General features: G+C 35.7%; 1 protein-coding gene across 3 annotated transcripts in view; it reads right to left on the reverse strand.

Annotated features, from left to right (window-relative positions):
• Positions 1-15,186, reverse strand: part of LOC132111390 (disheveled-associated activator of morphogenesis 1-like) — a 51,381-nt gene extending 36,195 nt beyond the window's left edge. For 2 of the 3 annotated variants that reach the window (XM_059518633.1, XM_059518631.1), the window contains exon 1: positions 3,755-4,085. The gene's annotated coding sequence lies outside the window, so the exon portion shown is untranslated. Of the gene's footprint in view, positions 1-3,754; positions 4,086-15,086 lie in introns of those variants that run through there. The other variant, XM_059518632.1, reaches the window with a different exon arrangement.
• Between the last annotated feature and the right edge of the window lie 4,391 nt (positions 15,187-19,577).

Raw genomic sequence — 19,577 nt, forward strand, 5'->3', positions numbered from 1 at the left:
TTTCAAACGAATGGTTTCAAGAATGAAAGTTGAGAGCAAACACGATAAATTTGGGGAAAAAATATATGAAATATATAAAAATATAACACTTCAGTCAAACTTTACATTTCTAAATGCAATAAGACACACTTAAAAATATGTAAATGTCTTTGCATAGCATTTGTTTTAAAGTATACTTTTAAAGCACAACACCTGATAATCACTGTAATCACCTTGAGACCATTTGGTTAAAAGTTATAGCAAAAAAATGGCTCAGAAAAGTGATGTTACTTCTGTAGATGCCATTTGGTTTGACACTTGATATGTGCAGTGACATTCAGACATATTAAATGTGACTTAAGTGTTCAAAAGTGACCTTTTTTGTGGCCACTGTACTTTGATCCTTCCCTGAATAGCATTGTGGCATGTTGAGGGCATCTGTAGAGCTGCTTGCTGCTTATATACTAACAGTCAATGGCAATGGCAGGATGTTGATTGCTTTTATACGCTGTGACAGAAGGGTTCGGTTTGCCTTAAAGAGCTATAAAATGAAAAAAAATCTTATTATCCTCAATCTACATACAGATCACAAGATAAATAAACTAAAAGTAGAAACTGAAATTTCAAGTTTCGCACAAATATTGGTAACCGTGGTCAACAACACTTCCACCACTTCAGATCACAGAGCTCTTTGTCTTCAGTTGTCGTCAGTATGTCTGTCTAGCTTGTTGTTGCTTTTCACTGCAAACAGCTGAATGTGGAGGAGACCGAATCACTATTTGTTTATCGGTCAATCGCCAATGGAATGAACAATCTTACATGCGTAGCTTGCAAGTAAAGCATTCTAAAGATTATAAAAATATGTGCATTTTTTAAATACAGTCCATGGAAAGACAAGTGTGCCTGTTTCAGCTTTGTGTTGCTTTAAAGAGTTGTAATCGCTTTCATTAACAGTCTCACCGCATTTAAGGCACCATCTAAAGATTTTGGGTGGTTGAATTTGTAAAAGAGAGGGTTCTCAAAGAGGCACACAACTCAAGTGATGTCATGGGAAATGTACTGCTCATGGGTAATTTGCATTTTCTTTCTCTGCTGGTGCAACGGTTATAATAGGAACAAGATATTTGAATATGTAGTCTTAAAATAATTTTAAATTTGAAATGTCAATAAATATGCATTACGTTGATCAAAGTGACAGAAAAGACATTGTTATATTGTAAAATAAATTGTTACATAATACAATTTTAAAAAATGCTTTCTAATTATTAAAGAATCTTAAAAAAATGAACAATGTTCCATAAAAATATTCAACAGATAGAATGTGTGACTGGAGTAATGGTTGCTGAAAATTCAGTTTTGCAATCAGAGAAATAAAGTACATTTGAATATATGTAATAATAGAAAAGCTATTTTAAATTGCTATAATATTTCACGAAACCCCAAACTTTTGAACAGTAGCATTCTAATGCTATTCGATTGCAAAGAGCATAGTGAAGGCCTTCAAAGACAGTACTAAGATACTGTGCCTTTAAACCAAACCAGCACTAATGCATACATCCCAGAGCAAACATCTCTCAAGCACTGGAGCTCCATAATAACATAATTGCACAGCAATTGTGTGGACAGATGAAGTAGGATTTTGAGGTCCCATGATGTAGCCAACAGTCATATCTCTTCCAGGATATGACCTAAAGAGCTCTTACCCTAGGGAAGACAACAGCACTTTAACAACAGACCACAGTGAATAATCTAATGAGTGTGTGGCTGTTAGTCTGTCTTTCCTTATTTTCTCTGTGACATTTTCTCCCCCTGTGCCATTTATCTTGTGTCCGTCTCATCTACACTGAAAAAAATCCATCATCATCAGTGCTCTGATATCAAACACAGTCATGAAACTAACTCTAAACCAACAGCTCCATAGGCTTGAGACATTGTCTGTAATTTTCTGCCTCTCTCTCATTAAAAGCGAATCCATAACTCTGGAAGCCTTGATCACTGGGCCGGCAGAAGAGTTAATGGGTTTCCATTTTAGAGTTTACATAATGGAGGTCATTCAGTGCAGCTCTCAGGCCAGTCTACGACCAGCTAGAAAACAAATCCTGGCCTTTGGTCTGTCATCCAGCAGTCAAAAGCCAATGTTCCTAATGGCAAGTTACAGTATTGACCTAATCAAAGCGATGCTAAATCTGTTATTGGCATGTGCGAGATTCATCCACCATGTGAGTGAGTGAAGTGACCAAGTGGCCAAGTATGGTGTCCCATACTCATAATTTGTGCTTTGTATTTATCCCATCCAAGTGCACACACACAGTAGTGAACACACACACACACACACACACAGTGAAAACACACCCGGAGCAGCGGGCAGCCAGAAGTTCAGAGGTTCATTGTTGTGTGAATGTCATAAAACGTAGCCAACTTAGAGAACATAAAACTAATGTAACTGTTTGTTGTGTAGGTATTTAGATATACTCTGTCGTATTCTGCATGAACATACAAGATCAACTGAAAAAAAAAACAATAATAAAATGTAGACATTTTGTATATTTAGTTTAAATCTAATTTTATTTAACAGAGAAAATATTAAGATTCTTATCTATGCATTTATTAAATCATGCAAGATAACCTAAAAATGTCAAAAAATAAAAACAAAAAAACAAGTCACATCAAACACCCACATATAACCATTATCTAGCCTATGTTCCTGTTAAGTTAGATAGAGAGTAAGCTTGTTGTGTATACCAGATACCGTATAGCCACATTTAAGCTCACTTGGGCTATATGTGTGATCAATAACATCAGGACAGTAGGAGGGTTATCCCAAAGGGGTCATATGCCGCACCTCTCTGGGATCCAAGCACTTAGACAAAACAAGAAAGGCAACTAAAGAGGAAAGATGCAAAAATTTCAGGCAGGCAAGTCGAATAGTTTTCCAAACACAGACCCCTAACCCACTTCATTCCATAGCCTCATTTAAGCCAGAATCCCCAGAGTCCAGAAAACCAGTGTTATCCAGCTGACGCTCACTGTCTGCAGTTGTCAGGCACGTTTGTGATTCAGCAGCCTGCATTACATGTGCTAATCCCATGGATTCAGTACTGGGGATTGCGGTCGAGCTTAGTATATAATGAGTTTCCCTGAGCACAACAGTGTTTGGACAAGCAAATATTAAATCACACATGCTGATATTGGTTATCAGGTAATAAAGCACCATCCAAATGTCCCCATGGTGTTGATCACAATGCACAATTATACTGAAAAGGACAAAGATACTGTATACACTCTTAAAAGTAAAGGTTTACACACACACATACACACACATAGATGTCTAACCTCTGACCCACATCCAAATAAAACAGATGAGTACATTAAAAATGGACAAGCATAAATCAAAAGGTACAGTAACAAATTGTTAAATCATTGACAGGTTGTTTATGTATAGCTGATTAAATATGTAATTGCGTCACATGGCACACCCACAGGAAAAATGCACACCAGTCTCATTCCATTCATAACACTTCCTCAGTTGAGGTCAGAACTTTACGGCTGCTTCACCTGACTCACTTAGATAAGGGCCTGGGACGAAAAAGACAAAGGCACACACACTAGTTCATCTGAGGCTAAAGGGCAAGTATGTATCTTCACATGGCAACCCACACAACAAACTTTAACAAAGCTACACTAGCTGAGAAAAACAAAAACAATCATCCTAAAATGTCAATGTTAAAGTGACTTCACATTTTTGATTTCTCTAAATCAAAGACAGCACGCTCACCTCTCAGAAAGGCATGTCAAGAGCACATAGTCGTGTGAAATCCAGAAAGTGAGAGCTTTGTTGATCTCAGCCCTGAATGCTGCGGTGTGGGAAGCACGCAGACCACAACGGCTCATACATCTCTCACCATCAAATCTGGTCCTGAAATAGCCAACCAAACTCCCTCTACTCCACAAAATCAACACAAAAATTAGTCTTCGAAACAGCTCTGTCTTCGGTTTAATTCTCCACTGGATTTACAGTATAAGCAGTCTGAATATTTTAAAATCTGACTACAACTGTAAGCTTGAGCTCAGACTCTGAATAAGTGCACCATCCACACTCACACACACACAGATGTTCCCGGTCTGAGTAGGACCACCCTCTTCCTGTACACCACACCTCCTTTCTGCACTGTCCAATGGGAGGGCAGTAAGAGGTATTGCATTGAGTTTGACTCTGCCCTCAAGTCACAGAGCTGATAAGTGTACAGTGACAAATAGATTTGAAATGTTAGAGGAAAACAATAACATGGATTACGAACAAATCACTAATCTAGTATTGTGCTTGCTAAGCAGTATTAACAAACAAACAAACAAACAAACAAACAAAAATGAATATATATATGAAAAATAATTTGTACAAAGTTATTTACAAATAATTTATTTTATAAAAACAAAAAAAAACATAAGAAAAAAACAACTAAAAAACTCTTGCCTTGAAAAATGTTGCCCTGACTGGAATAAATAAAGTTTGTAAGTTGAAGAAATAAAAGTACTTAAACGGACTTAAAATTTACATAAGATAAAATATTTTAAAACAAAAACTAATAAAAATGATAGAACCCATTACAAAATTACTTAAAATACAATTAAAAAACTGATTACAAAACTGAAAATATAAAAAACAAAAGCTAACTCAAAATATTAATAAATACTATAATAGTATATTACTAAAATTGCTAAGGCAACTGTCACAATTACTGAACTATTAATGTGAAAGACATGAATAACTGAGACGGAGGTGTGCTATTACTTTTCTAAGCAATCTCACTTAGGATTAGGGTTGGGTACCGAAACCTATATAACTGGTATGTCCTAGAACAGAATTAGAATGCAGATTTCATTGCCACTTTAATGCATGAGTGATCGATTGAAATATTTGTACTCAGGTTCTCTGAAACAGACGTAAGAAGCATCATCACCGGAACCGCACATGACAAATTATTTCCCTACTGAGAAAATACCCATGAACACAATTCGGAAAGCTCTTATTATACAAATCCAACATATCTTTGTAGTAACGTGAGTGTCCATGTTGTTTTCACATTTCGCCTTCAAAGCACAACTCGATAAATAAGAACGTCCGAGGAGTACGCAAATGCAGTAATTACACTTGATCTGATGTAACATGCTACCATTAACTAGCTAAGTTAAAAACGCTTAAATTAAAATGCTTAAGCTAAACTCCCCTTGTAATGACTTGCAATGAGAAGCGTTTCTAAACCTGTTAAAGAACATTATAAAGTTTTTACTCCAGAACACCAGTCTATTGCTTCCTTTTGAGATCTCATGTGGTTTCTTGTCAGAGATTGAGCCAGAAAATAATTTCTATACTGTATAAAAAAATAAAGGCTATGTCGATTAGCAATGGATTATAAATGTACTTAATTATTATGCAAATCCCAGAGATGGCTTGAATAACACAGATAAACTAGCAGTCGAGTGTTTATTGTCTTTGCTTTATCATTCAATCAAAACATTTCCATCCATTTCCGGTCGTTTGATTTAACCGGTTCTTCTTAGTGAACCTGTTGAACCAGTTAACACAAATTACTTGAATTATTCACTGAACACTGAACCGAGAACCGTTTCTTTCGGACGTGTCCAATATGAGAACCGATAAACTGATGATAATGCACATCCGTGAATCAGTGTGAAGCAACCGAACAGAACATGATTGACTACTATGACTGACAGCATGTCTAAACCAAACTGGTTCTTTTGGACAACTTATTTTGTGGTATTAATGTTATGAGCGCGGGTAAACCGACGACTTGAAAGAAGGGCAATCTGGCATAACGTAACTCTATTTAATAACAATAGAACAGTTTTTCACTGGCCGCAGCTGGTGCCGATATTTAGATATCAGGGCAGCCAATAGCCAATATATAAGGCCTAAAAAAAAAAAATTTGTTTGGTTCCGGTTTCCGACCGACCCTGTCAATTTATGTGCGACCCAAATTTATTTTATGAGACTGGGGAAGAACGGTCTTTCACACATCGTTAATTAAATTACAGTTTCCTTTAAATGCTGTTTTACACTTAAGTAATCCGTTAAAAACCATTAAGTATTGCATCAAAACCCTTTAACTGTCAATTCCTAAAGTGAGCTATAACTTAAGGTTTGGAAATCGTAACATTAAGAGAAACACGGGGGGAGGGGGGAGTAAACAATATATCGCGGAACAGAGAGGGCACTGACAACATGCTGACAGACAGGACATTAACATTACCAGCTTACTTTTAATATGAAACAAAGTCTCATTTGGTTATTTCACCTTTCAAATGTGGTCATTTTTTAAAGAAATGTAAACAATAAATACCGTTTTGTGGCTCTTGAATGTGTCGAACAGATCGCTGTAAGTTAGATCATCAGTTAAAACTAACTGATCGTCTCTTGCTTCTAGTTAATTTATAGCATCAAAATCAAATAAACCACATAAATGAACATAACAAAGAATGTTGTTTGACTACAAAAAGATGTCTGTACACTCCGTTTTTCAAGTTCAAATCCTCCATGTTAATCTACTATGAGATCGCCTGTCAAACTCCCGCGAAGGCTTTGTGTGTGTGTGTGTGTGTGCGTTTTGCGTGTCTATGGCAACAACAGACTTTAAACGGGAATACAGAATCACTGTCGTAAAAGTACCGGTACACACATTTAAAATCAGCGCGCGTGTGTGTGTGTGTGTAAAACTGCCACTGGAGAAAAAAATAAATAAATAAATAAATAAAAAATCCCTACCGACTAATGACCTCAACTGACAACCAACCGGAACCAAACTTTTTTTTTTTTTAGGCCTAATGTGTTTTTTTGGCCAATACGTTTGGCCGATTTTATTTTTTTCCCCATTCATCTCATAAAAGTTAGTTTGAGCAAATTGTTATTGCAGATAGTAATAGTAGTAGTAGCCCAATTTAAAGTAATAATACATGGCTCAAAACTTAGGACCTTTTCAAAATAGTTCTGAAGCATGCTTTTTGTTTATGTTTACTGACAGACACCAGTGTTTCCCACAGACCACTAATTAATTCTCTGCCAGCAGGAGGTGCTGTTGGAGCAGAGATGGGAGATATAGCGGTTTCCCCAGTAACGGCTGTTATAAGCGCTGCTCACAAACAGCATTACAGGAAAAATGAAAAAAATATATAATAATATTGACAATATTGTATATTGTCGGACCAACACACAGATTTCATGAGGAAAGTTAATGTGCATAACCTTCCATTAGCTGTAGCTCTGTGTGAACAAGCCGCTGCTGCAGAGTATGAACTGCTCCGTCTTTCACTCAGCTTCAGAGGGAGGTTCCACAACAACGCTTAGCTGCCGCCGTGCACCTGCCTTTAAATCGGTCTAATTTGCAGCATAATCAGCCGATGCCGATTAATAAAAAAATGCCAAAAATTGGTTCAGACACAGGTACAGTTTTAAAAGTTACGATTTGGCACCAGTATCTTAAAAAACCCAAACAATGTTAAAAATTTTTAATGTTCATTTTTTTTTCTGACCTTCTGTAGCAAAGCATTACAGAGCTCTCAGGCATTCCAGGCAAATAGGCCTTGGGTTTTCAGGGAAATAAATAAATCAAAGTTTTTAGTACTGGTTTAAAAAAAAAACATTCAATTTTTACATGATTTGTTATTTGCAACACATTTTACTTTTTAATGGCTTTTTAAGTTAAAATTGACCAATTAAATTGTGACGAGCAAAAATAAACAATACTGTCAATATTGGTTATGAATACTGAACTTCATCATTGAGCAGCTATTGGTTAACATTCACCAACTGAAAATTAAAGTTGGTCACATACTGTTATCTTAACAAGAACTGATTGATCATTCAGTTAGCATCACCCATATCACTCCAGCAACTGATTAATCACTAGTTAACGTCACTCAATTGATCTCCATCATCCAATCAGCTTTGTTCTTCCACAAAGACCCACACAAAAACACGTACACAATGTCTGGTTGCATTCCTAGAGCACTCGGTTTCAGATACGAAATGCCATTATTTTCCAAAATACTACTCGGAAGCAATAATGAATATCTTGGTTTCCAAGAGAAGATCAAATTTCCTCTGTTTAAAGGACACAAAACAGAGTGCATCTGGCTCTTTCCTCTTGTATGCTGAGCACAGGTCAGCGAGGTCAGGTTAGGTTCATCGGCAGGAAGTGTAGGTACCACTAATGGTGATGTGTTCCTGTCGACAACAGTTATTGATCATGAACTTTGCTCTTTGCATCAGTGGAGCAGACAAATACATTCACTTCACTGCATTAGCACAACAACATCTTCCATCTGAGGTCAGAGTCCATACCAATTTTGTTAACATTAACATTTTTTAATAGAATATCTAACTGCAATATCTTGTTTATATATTGGAACATCTCTATTTACTGACTACAAATGCTTTCCTGAAGGAAACAGCAGTGTTATCAAAGCAACAAAAGAACACTCATTAATGCATTGGCTGAAATGCCACAGAGACAAATCTTGTTTTCTATCAGCTGTGCATCAAAACATAATGTGGTTTTTGTGCCTATGCAGTGTAGATGACACTCTGTATGCAAAAAGATCAATTTCAATTTAGAATGCAATATTACTGACATCATTGCAGTGTTACATTTTGATTAAAAATATATTAACAAGGGAAATTTAAAATGTAATTAACAAATTAGGTGGTAGAAATTAAGTTTAATTAAATATTTTTTTGTAGTATAAAATTATTTGAATACAAATTTTGTGCATTTAAATTAACAAAGCTGACAATGATGAAACAAATTGACTTATTATTTTAAAATGGCAAGAAAATGACATTAAGATATTTTAAAATTGCCAGCTTTTATAAAAGTGTTTACTTTGCAAGCACTGTAGTTAAACTATTTTTTTTACTGCCATATTAGCATCAAATGCTATTATTTATTGCAATATAAAATAAAATAAAATTATTTTTGCATGTTTGGTGATGCTAGTGCAAAATAAATTACATATTACAAATATGGGAACTCTTGCTGACCTTTTGCACTTACAGTTGCTTACCATCATCACAGCACCAGTTTTTAATTACCACAAACCTGACCTCCTGACTGTGACAAGAGGAAACTATTTCACTGTTTTTACTTTCTTTCTTCCATCAGTGCAGCTCAAAATGCAAAGCATGTGATCAGATTTCAACACACATATGATAAAGAACCTGATTTGATTCTTCAGGCATAAGGTGTGTCTTAAGTCAACATTCAGAAAACATACAGCTGTATCCTCTCTGAGGGATTTCTCACACCCTTAGACTGTCAGGTATAGAGACGGGTGTGGGAAGTGGGTGTGTCTGATGACAGGATGTGCTTTCCTTAAGGGATATTGTTTATAACATGACCACACATTATCTACAGAGGGCTATTCCACCACCCACCAATGACCTTCACCCAGATTATCCCAGAACAATCTCCCTGCTCCTTTCAAAATACTGTAACAAAAGTAAAGAAATATCACTGTTCCCTTTGGCCAAAAACCTCTTATAATGAAATGGATAAAAGCTTGTCTTGAATAAATCAGAATTGGTTACATGGAAAAGTATAAAGGTAAAAAAAAAAGGCCAGAAGAAATCACTCATCTCATTTACATGAGTAATATTAACACACCCACACATTACACAGCAAAACTATTTTGTGGCCAAAAAAGAAGGCATATCCTGTTTCCTCAAAATAGAAACAAGCACAAATTCATTGTCCAAACAGACAAATTCAAATTCTAACAGAAAAACCATGCCAGAAAGATCCTGAAATCACAGCAGCTAGTCCAAACTGGTGAAAGTGCCTTGTCCTCTTTATTTGATAAAATCCAAATCTAATCCAAAGATGTTCAGAACAATCCAACTCAAAAGGTCTAATGTTTTATGAACAATACAGTCAATGTGTTGGGTCCATGAAGGAAACTATTTTTTTTCATTATAGGTGTGTCACACAGACAGGCGGATGAATTCAAGGTCTGACAACTCATAACCTCACCCTTTGGAAACAACCAGTGATTTATTTAAACATATAGCTGTATACTTGTTGACAAGTGCCTTTTAACCATTCAGTCTGACAGCTAGTGGTAGCTAACATGGAAATACTCAAGGAGACACGACCCAGCATTCCCTAACGCAACTAAAAATAAATACAGCAGAAAATGAATAATTTTTTATATATATATATATAATTCTGGCAATAATGGCGGCACAGACTTGCCTTTGTCCGTAGTCTCAAGGGCATGAAACTGAGAGCTCTGTGCCCTTTCTTCCACGCCGCAGGACAAATGTAGTCAGTTTTCCCCACCATTATTGCTCTAATGTGTGCCCCAATGGGGTTCTAGGCATTGCCAAACCAAAAAGAAGCATATTGGTTCACCCTGGTAACAAAAAGAGCAATAAAATTCCCCCCGAAAATTACACTACCACTGGCTACTGTTTGGAAACACCCTGTACCACATGTGCCGGCAACAACCCAGAGCCAATTAGAAACCTTTAGACTTGATTGCATTTTAACTTCAGTGGTCTTGTTGAGAACTTGCATTTCCACTTAAGCTATACCCACATTTGCACACATTTCATGGCCCACTGAAATGTTTAGTTGATGCTGGCAGGTTGCAAGCATTCCCTTCTGCAAAGCTACCTATCGCCCTCAGTTCTTGAATAAAAAGACCTCTAGGGGACAGCCGTGGCCTAATGGTTAGAGAGTCAGACTTGTAACCCGAAGGTTGCAGGTTTGAGTCTCATTGCCGGCAGCAGTTGTAGGTAAGGGGAGTGAATGAACAGCGCTCTCTTCCACCCTCAAAACCCATGGCTGAAGTGTGTGTGTTCCCTACTCACTTCTGTGTCTGTGCACTTGGATGGGTTAAATGCAGAGCACCAGTTCAGAGTATGGGTTACCAATACTTGGCAAATGTCTCAACTTTCAAAACATCTTTGTTTTAATCACCAAGCTTGTCGTCTTCCTAGTGCAAGCAAGGCTACACTCTTTCAGCTGATTCTGTAAACTACTCAAGCCTCTGATGTAGATTCAAAGAACAATGGCTGTTGGCCGCCACCATCTCTATCTGACATGCCTGCCCATATGTCACTGAGGCTAAAGAACATGGATTTTAAAACTGGACAAAGCTCGCGCATAAAATAACATAACATAAACATGTTAAAGGCAGACATTTAGTTGGCCATGGCAATACTTGATACCACAGGAACCTTTAAAAAGGACAGATCAGTTCAACGGTATGTGTGCCACAGTCCGCTTCCCCTCTTACAAGAGTCACAAAACCTAAAATCTATCTATCTATCTATCTATCTATATATATATATATATATATATATATATATAGTTATAAATGATAAAAAATAAGCCTTTAAAAAGAACAGTATCAGTAATCGGTATCGGCAGATACTGCTTTTTTTTTACCTCAAAACAGAAACAGAGGGTGTCTTTACAATGACAACATATAAAGTCTGCTCAAAAGGAAACTGAAATGATAATACGGGTCATATTTAACCGCTAAATCAAAAGAAAAAAATATATAATTCTATAACCATTGGATTTTTTCATTTACTTATTTTTATGACAATCAAGATCATTTTCTTAAAACAAATAAATAAATTACAATATTGTAAATATAATGTATTTAATGTATATAAAATTCTAATGTAAAATATTAAAAAAATATCACAATGGATAATATTACATTTTAATACAGAAAAACATGTAAAATGTATTACAATTAATTTGAATATTTCCATAGCAATATGCTGTATAAATCACCAATGATTATTAGATTAGATGTAATCTAATCATTGTTTATGCACCACAATGCAATGATAACATTCTAATAGAATATTTAATTATTTATATTTCTTTAATAAAATATTATAATATATTTTATAATATATATTTTACAATATAACATTTTCGATTATATATATATTTTTTGTATTATTAGAACATTGTACTATTGTATTATAGAAATTGTAAATAGAATAATGTTATTAAAAGCCATAATGGACTATTATATTATATTATATTATATTATATTATATTATATTATATTATATTATATTATATTATATTATAAGAAAGGGGGTTTTAGCATCAATGTAATGAAACTTGGGGGGAAATGTGCTTAATTGTCATGAAAATATCACAATGCAAAATTGTATTTTTTAAAGTTACGTACTGTAAATGTGGCAAACCGAGAATATCAAACTGGAGGGGGGGCAATAATAGGTGTACAGTACAGCATAGCACTTTTGACAAACTAGAGACATACTTCACAGAGCTTTAAAGACATCTCTGTTGCCATGGATACAACAGAGGGGTTGGCATGGGCTTGAGGGTTTTGGGTGTTGTCTTCAAACCAGAAACAAGATTACAGTTTCTCTATCTCATCAAAGCAACATGAGGATGTTATAAACAGACCAGAACATCCAAACTGACTTGTCCTTCTCTTACTTTCAATCCTGTAAGCACAAAAAAAGCAAACCAGCTCTACAGACATATTATGCATCTTTCTATTTATAACAGATTTCATAATACATTATGTGCTTGGGAGACACAGAAACTACACATAAACACCATGTAAAACCTAAAAAGAAAAGAAAACTGAAAAAAAAAACAGATTAGCTCAGAGGCAGAGTCCATGAGAGGGTGGAGTCTTGCGTCGGGTATTGGTTGCACTCTGAAAGAAGTCTTGATATCATGTCTTGGCGATACTTTGGCATCCTCTAGCACTGAAATACTGCAGAAGTGTTAATGTGACCCCACCTCTGTAATTAAAGACATCTCCCACACGTCTTATGTCAGCATCTCTACCAGCCTCCCCAATTAGGCAAAACAAACTCTCGTTGCTGTGCGTGACATGCACACACACCCTTCACATACAATATCAACACTCTCCCAAAAAAAAAAAAAAAACAAGACAAGACCAAGGGCAGGGACTCCACACAGGAATTATGGGCCATGCTGGAGGGATTTGGCTTATTGCCTAGCATGTTAAACACAAGAGGTGAGATGCTGAACACTGCACGGTGCAACAAATAATAAGATCAAACAGCTCTGGATGAGCAGTCACGGATATAAAGGAATGTGGCAATGATTTTTTATGTGAACAAACCTGCATTACATCCATGAGCGAGCAGCAATTTCAGTTGGATCAGAGACTCTTCTTCACTTTAATACTTACACTGTCACTGCAAGTCTGTGCTTGTGAGCGTGATCATAGAAGAATGCTATAACTGCTTGTTATTGAAATAATTTAAAATGCTGAGGTGGACTGCATTCAGATATCACCTATGGCATACCTGTTCTACTTTTAAATGAATGACAAAAGAGATTATTATCACACAAATTATCACCCAGGAGGATTATTTTAATAATCCAAACCATCAGAAAACAGACCCCACACAGCTTCAGTGTCAGTCTATGATCTTTGTGGTAAAGCTATGCATGCAAAAAGCCCAATGCGAAATTGCTTGACAAGGAGTCATTTTTGTCAAATTGACATTTCCTTTTGAAGTAAAGAAGGATGTTGGAATAATGGTGAAGATTTAAAGGGATAGTTTACCCCAAAATTTAATTTTGCTTAAATTTTACACACCCTCAGGCCATCCAGTATGTAGATGAGTTTGTTTCTTCATTGGAACAGATATGGGGTAATGTAACATTACAGTAAGTCACTTGTTCATCAATGGATCTTTTGCAGTGAATGGGTGCCGTCAGAATGAGAGTATTTCAGCCAGAAGCAACAGTTAAACAGTTAAAACACCTTAAATGATGGATTTATTACAAACGTGCATCTTTTCACTTTACAAGACGTTAAGTGATGGACTGGAGTGGTGTGGATTACTATGATGTTTTATCAGCTGTTTGAACTCTCATTCTGATGATACCCATTCACTGCAGAGGATCCACTTCTTGAGCGTATTCTTGAGTGATGTAATGGTACATTTCTCCAAAATTGTTCCGAAGAAGAAGCAAACTCTACATTAATCTAGATCTTCAATCTACATCTTGAATGGCCTGAGGGTGAGTACATTTTTAGCAAATTTTCATATTTGGGTGAACTGTTCCTTTCATTAACAAACACTTGATTATCATCAATATTTTGCTCCAATATTATTTACTTTAAGAAAGACTTAAGTTTAGATGCATATATCTACTAAATGTTACCTTTGATTATTTTTAGGGGAACACAAACATATTACTACATGACCTCAAATCTAGCAGACTAAATGCCACAAACTCATAGGGTCCTCATGGATTGGATCATATTCCAAAGAATGCCATGGCCTCAGTTTTATCCCCAACAACCGCAGTATCAAGCTTATTACAGGAGAAAAAAATCTACTACAAATGTGCCATAAAACAATGCATACTCCATCAAAACCACAAGTTACTAACAATCACTGTGCTCCATTGCACTACACTTACTGCAGACTTCTGTTGTGAATGAACACCATCTTGCTCCTGATATTTTATCTCCAAGTTTAACTTTGTAAAACATTTCATTATCAAAACACAAGTCACATCAAGAGAAACCTCTTTTTTTCAATAAATACCCACCTTTCTACTACAGTGCATGAAAAGTAGATCTTCATTTGGTTAATCATTACCCTCCCTTTGTCCTTTCTGAACTATAGCAAAACATCTGGTAAACGGTGACAACTACTGTCTGAATTAAACTGAAGTAAATCTAGCGTGTAGATGAGTTTTAAATGGCAACATTGTATCAAACTGTCATGAGGTGGCAAGTGGACTAAAGAGAAACACTATAAAGTGCAGTTTCTTAAGTGAACAACATCAAAGTGTTGAAATAAACCCAAACAGAAAGGGTTTCAATACAAACAAACGTACTGAAAATGGAAACAAATGGGTTTCATTTGTTTTATAAATCAGACGAGAGTCTTCCGCCGATTTTGCATGGATCTCTATGTCCCACCCTTTAAAGCCAAATCACTTCAAAAGAAGTCCAAAGTCGGCTGTATTTACAATATTTGCTTTTCTGGACGTGTCATGTAGCTGTCAGTTTGAGGTCTGAGATTGAGAACTTACCTTGTAAACAGTCCCATCCTCCCCGCGAGCGCTCTCATTCCCGTTCAACAATACAGCACGATCCGACAAGCACATGACGCCATCCCTTTTAGGCTTCGGGCTTGACATCAGTGCGCATGCGCAAACTTTGGGCGCATGTTTAACATGGGAAATGTAGTTAGACAACGAGAATGGTAGGTGAACACAAAAGCTGTTTGGACCGTTAAACCACAATTAATTGTTTTTATTTGCATTTCTCATAGACAGAAAAAAATAGACAAATAGACAAGTTTTCATTTTACAATAAAATATTTTTTGAAAAGCAAATAAATCCTGTTGTGGTCTCAAATCTTGCTTTCTTTTCCATTCTGTAACATTGAATTACTACCATAATTTCTTTTATAATATGAACACCTGGAAGTCCTGCCGAATCTCAGGGGTTGATTAGAGTAGATAAACATGAAATTAGTTCACAACAACACACAATTATGTGACCATTAACATAATGAACACTAATTAGCAAGCAAATCTTACATTTTAGACAAAAATTTCCATTTTTATATGGGCCGGATGAATACATCACTCAGTTTCTCTTTCTTTTCTTTCTTTTTTTCTTTCTTTCTTTCTTTCTTTCTTTCCAAAAAGTATTCATACAATAAGATGTAAATTGTAATGCAATGATAAGAAGCATAGCAGTGCAATGAGTCAAGATGGAATGCTCATAACAATACAAATGAAGAATATTAATTTTACTTTTTTATGCATGAAGTAACAATTGAACGCTAGTGTTTCATTAACAGTCTATCCCAAAATATACGTCACGTGAAGCTGGAGCACTCATTCCATTTAAAAGCAATTGAGGGAAGAGGGTCCCTATTTATTTAGGCAAAAGCAGGCCACAGACAGACTTACAGAGGATTATGGGAATGACTGTATGATGGTGGGCTGTATGATGGAATTACAGACATGGCAACAGCTGGTGATGGAGATTGGGCCATGGGGCCACACTAACCCATGATCAAATTTTAATTACCAAATCTACAGTAGGCCTACAATAGCAGAAATAGGCCTACTGCCTGCTCTAATTTATTTCCAGGAATCAATGTTTATACTACTACTAACTACTACAATGTCCTTATTGTTGATGTATAGTCCTATATATATATATATATATATATAGCGTTTGTGGAAAAATACTTTATAAATGATTATTAACTTGTGAAAGTTTTAACTAACTAAAGACTACAGACCTTATAACAGAGAAACAAGTGAGCAGCCATCTTTAGAATTTTGTTTTTGAACTTCTGTTAAAGAGTAATTAGCTGGTAAAGTGGATTTACTTTTTGTAGAGTTAACAAAATTTATCATGAGCATTACAATATTCAAAGTGTATGTCATAACAAATGTCAGTGGACCAAGAAGTCATTAAAAACAGCTTTCACAGCCTTCGTTGACATGCAGGTAACTATTATCATCATGTTGTGACTATGACGACTAGACTGAGAACACAGCAATCATCTATTCTCAGTTCTCTATGCAAACTTTCCACATCTTTTGTTTCTATTTTTATCTAAACAAAATTCCTGTCCCAGTATTTCCGTCTGCACTCCCTGCTACAACTGTACATAATCGCTATCTCTCCTTCAGCTGTTTTGGCAACAGATCTTTAGTCTGAAAATCTCACTAAGGACATGTAACTTGGCTTTAAACATGCCTCATTGTCTTGGCAATCACTTCAGCGCAGAGTCAGTACGCCAGACTAGAGCCGTCATTGTTGGAAGGACTGTCTGTTTAATGTATAGAGAGGGCAGGCAGCACTTCTAAGAGAGTATTAGAGGTGTGTAAATATTTAAGCAGCCCAGGTCTGCATATCGTTACTTGCACAGAAACTAATGGGAATGAGACTGTGCTCTCTATAAGCAGCTCAAAAACAAACGGCTCTTTCAAACTGCTTAGAAGAGTTGCTAGAAATGTTATTCTATTAAGTTGAGGCAGTTCACTATGACATTACAGTATTTACTCACCCTTGTGATGTTTCAAACACTCTTAACATTTAACAGAACGTCCAATCAACTCTTTTCCATACAATGAAAGCAAAAGAGAGCTGCTGAGCTCCAAAATTTGACAAAAAGAACAATAAAAGTAGTCTAGACATTGTATGCACTATATTCCATGTCTCCTGAAGCCATTCAGTAGGTTTGTGTAAAGAGCAGACAAAAAATGTAAAGCATTATTTGCAAAAAAAAAAAGTCTTTGTCTTTCGCACTGAAATAAAGCCAATCAAGACTAGTTACACCAAGTTTGCCATCAACAATGAGACATGCCAGAACAAATGACATCTGACATCAAACCTGGGTTTTTATGCATCATATTTCACTGTGATTTTTTTAGGCAGTCTCATCCTTCACTTTCTTTGTATGGAAAAGAGCAGCCAGGATTTTCTGCTTTGGAGTTCACAGAAGAAATAAATTAAGATGGGTTTGGAACAGCATTCATTCATTTAACTCCGCACAGAGAGCACAAATATCCATTACTAAGGCTTCATCTTCAAGCGTTAATTTCCCCTGCAGTATGTCATCGCCATTCTCATATAGCACTCATTTCAAACAATCATCAATCAATGCAAAAAGAACATTGCTCATGTCAAAAACAGTACAATATCTTAATCACAGTAAAGTATCTTGTATGCTGTCCCGCATTTCCAGTGTACCATAAAGCATGTAATGTAGCTACTACAATCACAGACTTTGTTCTAACAAAATTACCTGCCCTTTTCCAATCACATGACAAAGTACTTGGCAATTTCATCAAAATTTACATTGATCATGGAGCAGCTTTTGGAAACAAGCCAAGTGGTTTACATTATATTGTTGCATGAGCAATTTTCCGTTAGTTCCAAAATCTGATATGGAAGCTTACAAAATTAATCTAAAAAAATTAATAAAAACAGTAATTGTACCATTTTCTAAATAATTTGACTTTTTGTTTACTATTCTGACTCTATATCTTAATTCTGAGTTTGCATCTCAAAATTCTGACTTTTTTCTCAGAATTAAGACATGAACTTGCAATTGCCAGAAAAAATGCTTATTTGAGCCAATGTATTAAAAAAAAAAAGTTTTTGTCTTTCAATTCTGACTTTTTTTCTCATAACTCACAATTCAGACTTGTTTCAACAATTCAAAAAATATTCTCAGAATTGCAAATTTGTCTCACAAGTCCAATTTTCCCCCCCAGAATTATAATGTATGAACTCACAATGGCCAGAAAAAAAGATATTGTGACAAGCTTGTTTCCACCAAAACCTAATTTAAAAAACTCTTTATATCTTGCAATTTTCTACAAGGACTTGAGAGTTTATATATAAAGATTGTAAGATCAAAATCTGAATCGTGAGATAAAAAGTCACAATTATCTTTATTTTATTTATTTTTTTATTCTGGGGTGAAATTCATTTCATTAATCTGAAGACTTTGCATGTCCACAAGAAAGTTTTCAAGCAAACAAGAGAAAGGTGTTTTCTGCAAGTCACTTTAACTTCTACACACGCAATAGTTTAATGTCTCTCTTAGAAAATAAAATGTCTTATTTTAAATTAATTAATTTTATTAAGTAGCAGTGTAATTAGCATGCAGAGAAAAAAATAAGTTGATTTAAACACCTTGATTTGATTTGTTGCAATAATAACATGATGACTGTACATTATCCCTTACAGTTAATAATTAAACTTTAAAGTTACAATATAATATTAACAGCATATTTTAAAGTAACATTTTGTTTAATGTACACTGCCCTAAAAAAAGCACCGGTTATTGTTCACTTGATTTAAGACACAAATATTAAACCGACAGACTTTAGCACCACTTACTGGTTACAGGTGGTAAGTGACAACATTCTGAGGCAATCCATCCAAGGATTTTATTCACTAAAACAAGGTTTTACAGAAATTTACAGAGATTTTTTTCTAGTTCTAGAAGTTTGCTCAAAACAGACTCCTCTGATAGATAGTTTGCTCTCAGCTGTCTGAAATACAGTAGATTATCCATATTTTCATTTCATTTATGTAACACAAAATGTCAGTGCAACTAAAAGCAGATGATTTTACAATTTTTCTCAGATGTGAGAATCTACAGACGTGGTCTTTTCCGTATGACTGCCTGTAATGACTGCAACTAAGCCAGGTTCACGCTGCCACCCCCACACACGATCATTACCAGCGAGTCGAGAGGTTTAGGAAGGTATCCCTCTTCCTGTAACCTCTGGATGAGACCGCTGTACACTGCAGCCAATGATGCTCCGCAGGCCAACTCCACCAACACTCATTCATCATCTGCATACAGTATACAGTAATCGACTGCAAAGCAAGCTTTGTTGTTATTGAGCAGTTTGACTGCCTTAATCATATCAATGAGCTTTCCCAGGAACAGCTCCACTGCCTCCAGGGCCTGCAGATCTATCACCACCTCTGAAATGACACTGGGCTGTTTGTTGTACTCAAATGCTTGCTGGCAT

The sequence above is a fragment of the Carassius carassius genome, chromosome 31 (genome assembly GCF_963082965.1).
Source record: "Carassius carassius chromosome 31, fCarCar2.1, whole genome shotgun sequence".
NCBI classification, from domain to species: Eukaryota; Metazoa; Chordata; class Actinopteri; order Cypriniformes; family Cyprinidae; genus Carassius; species Carassius carassius.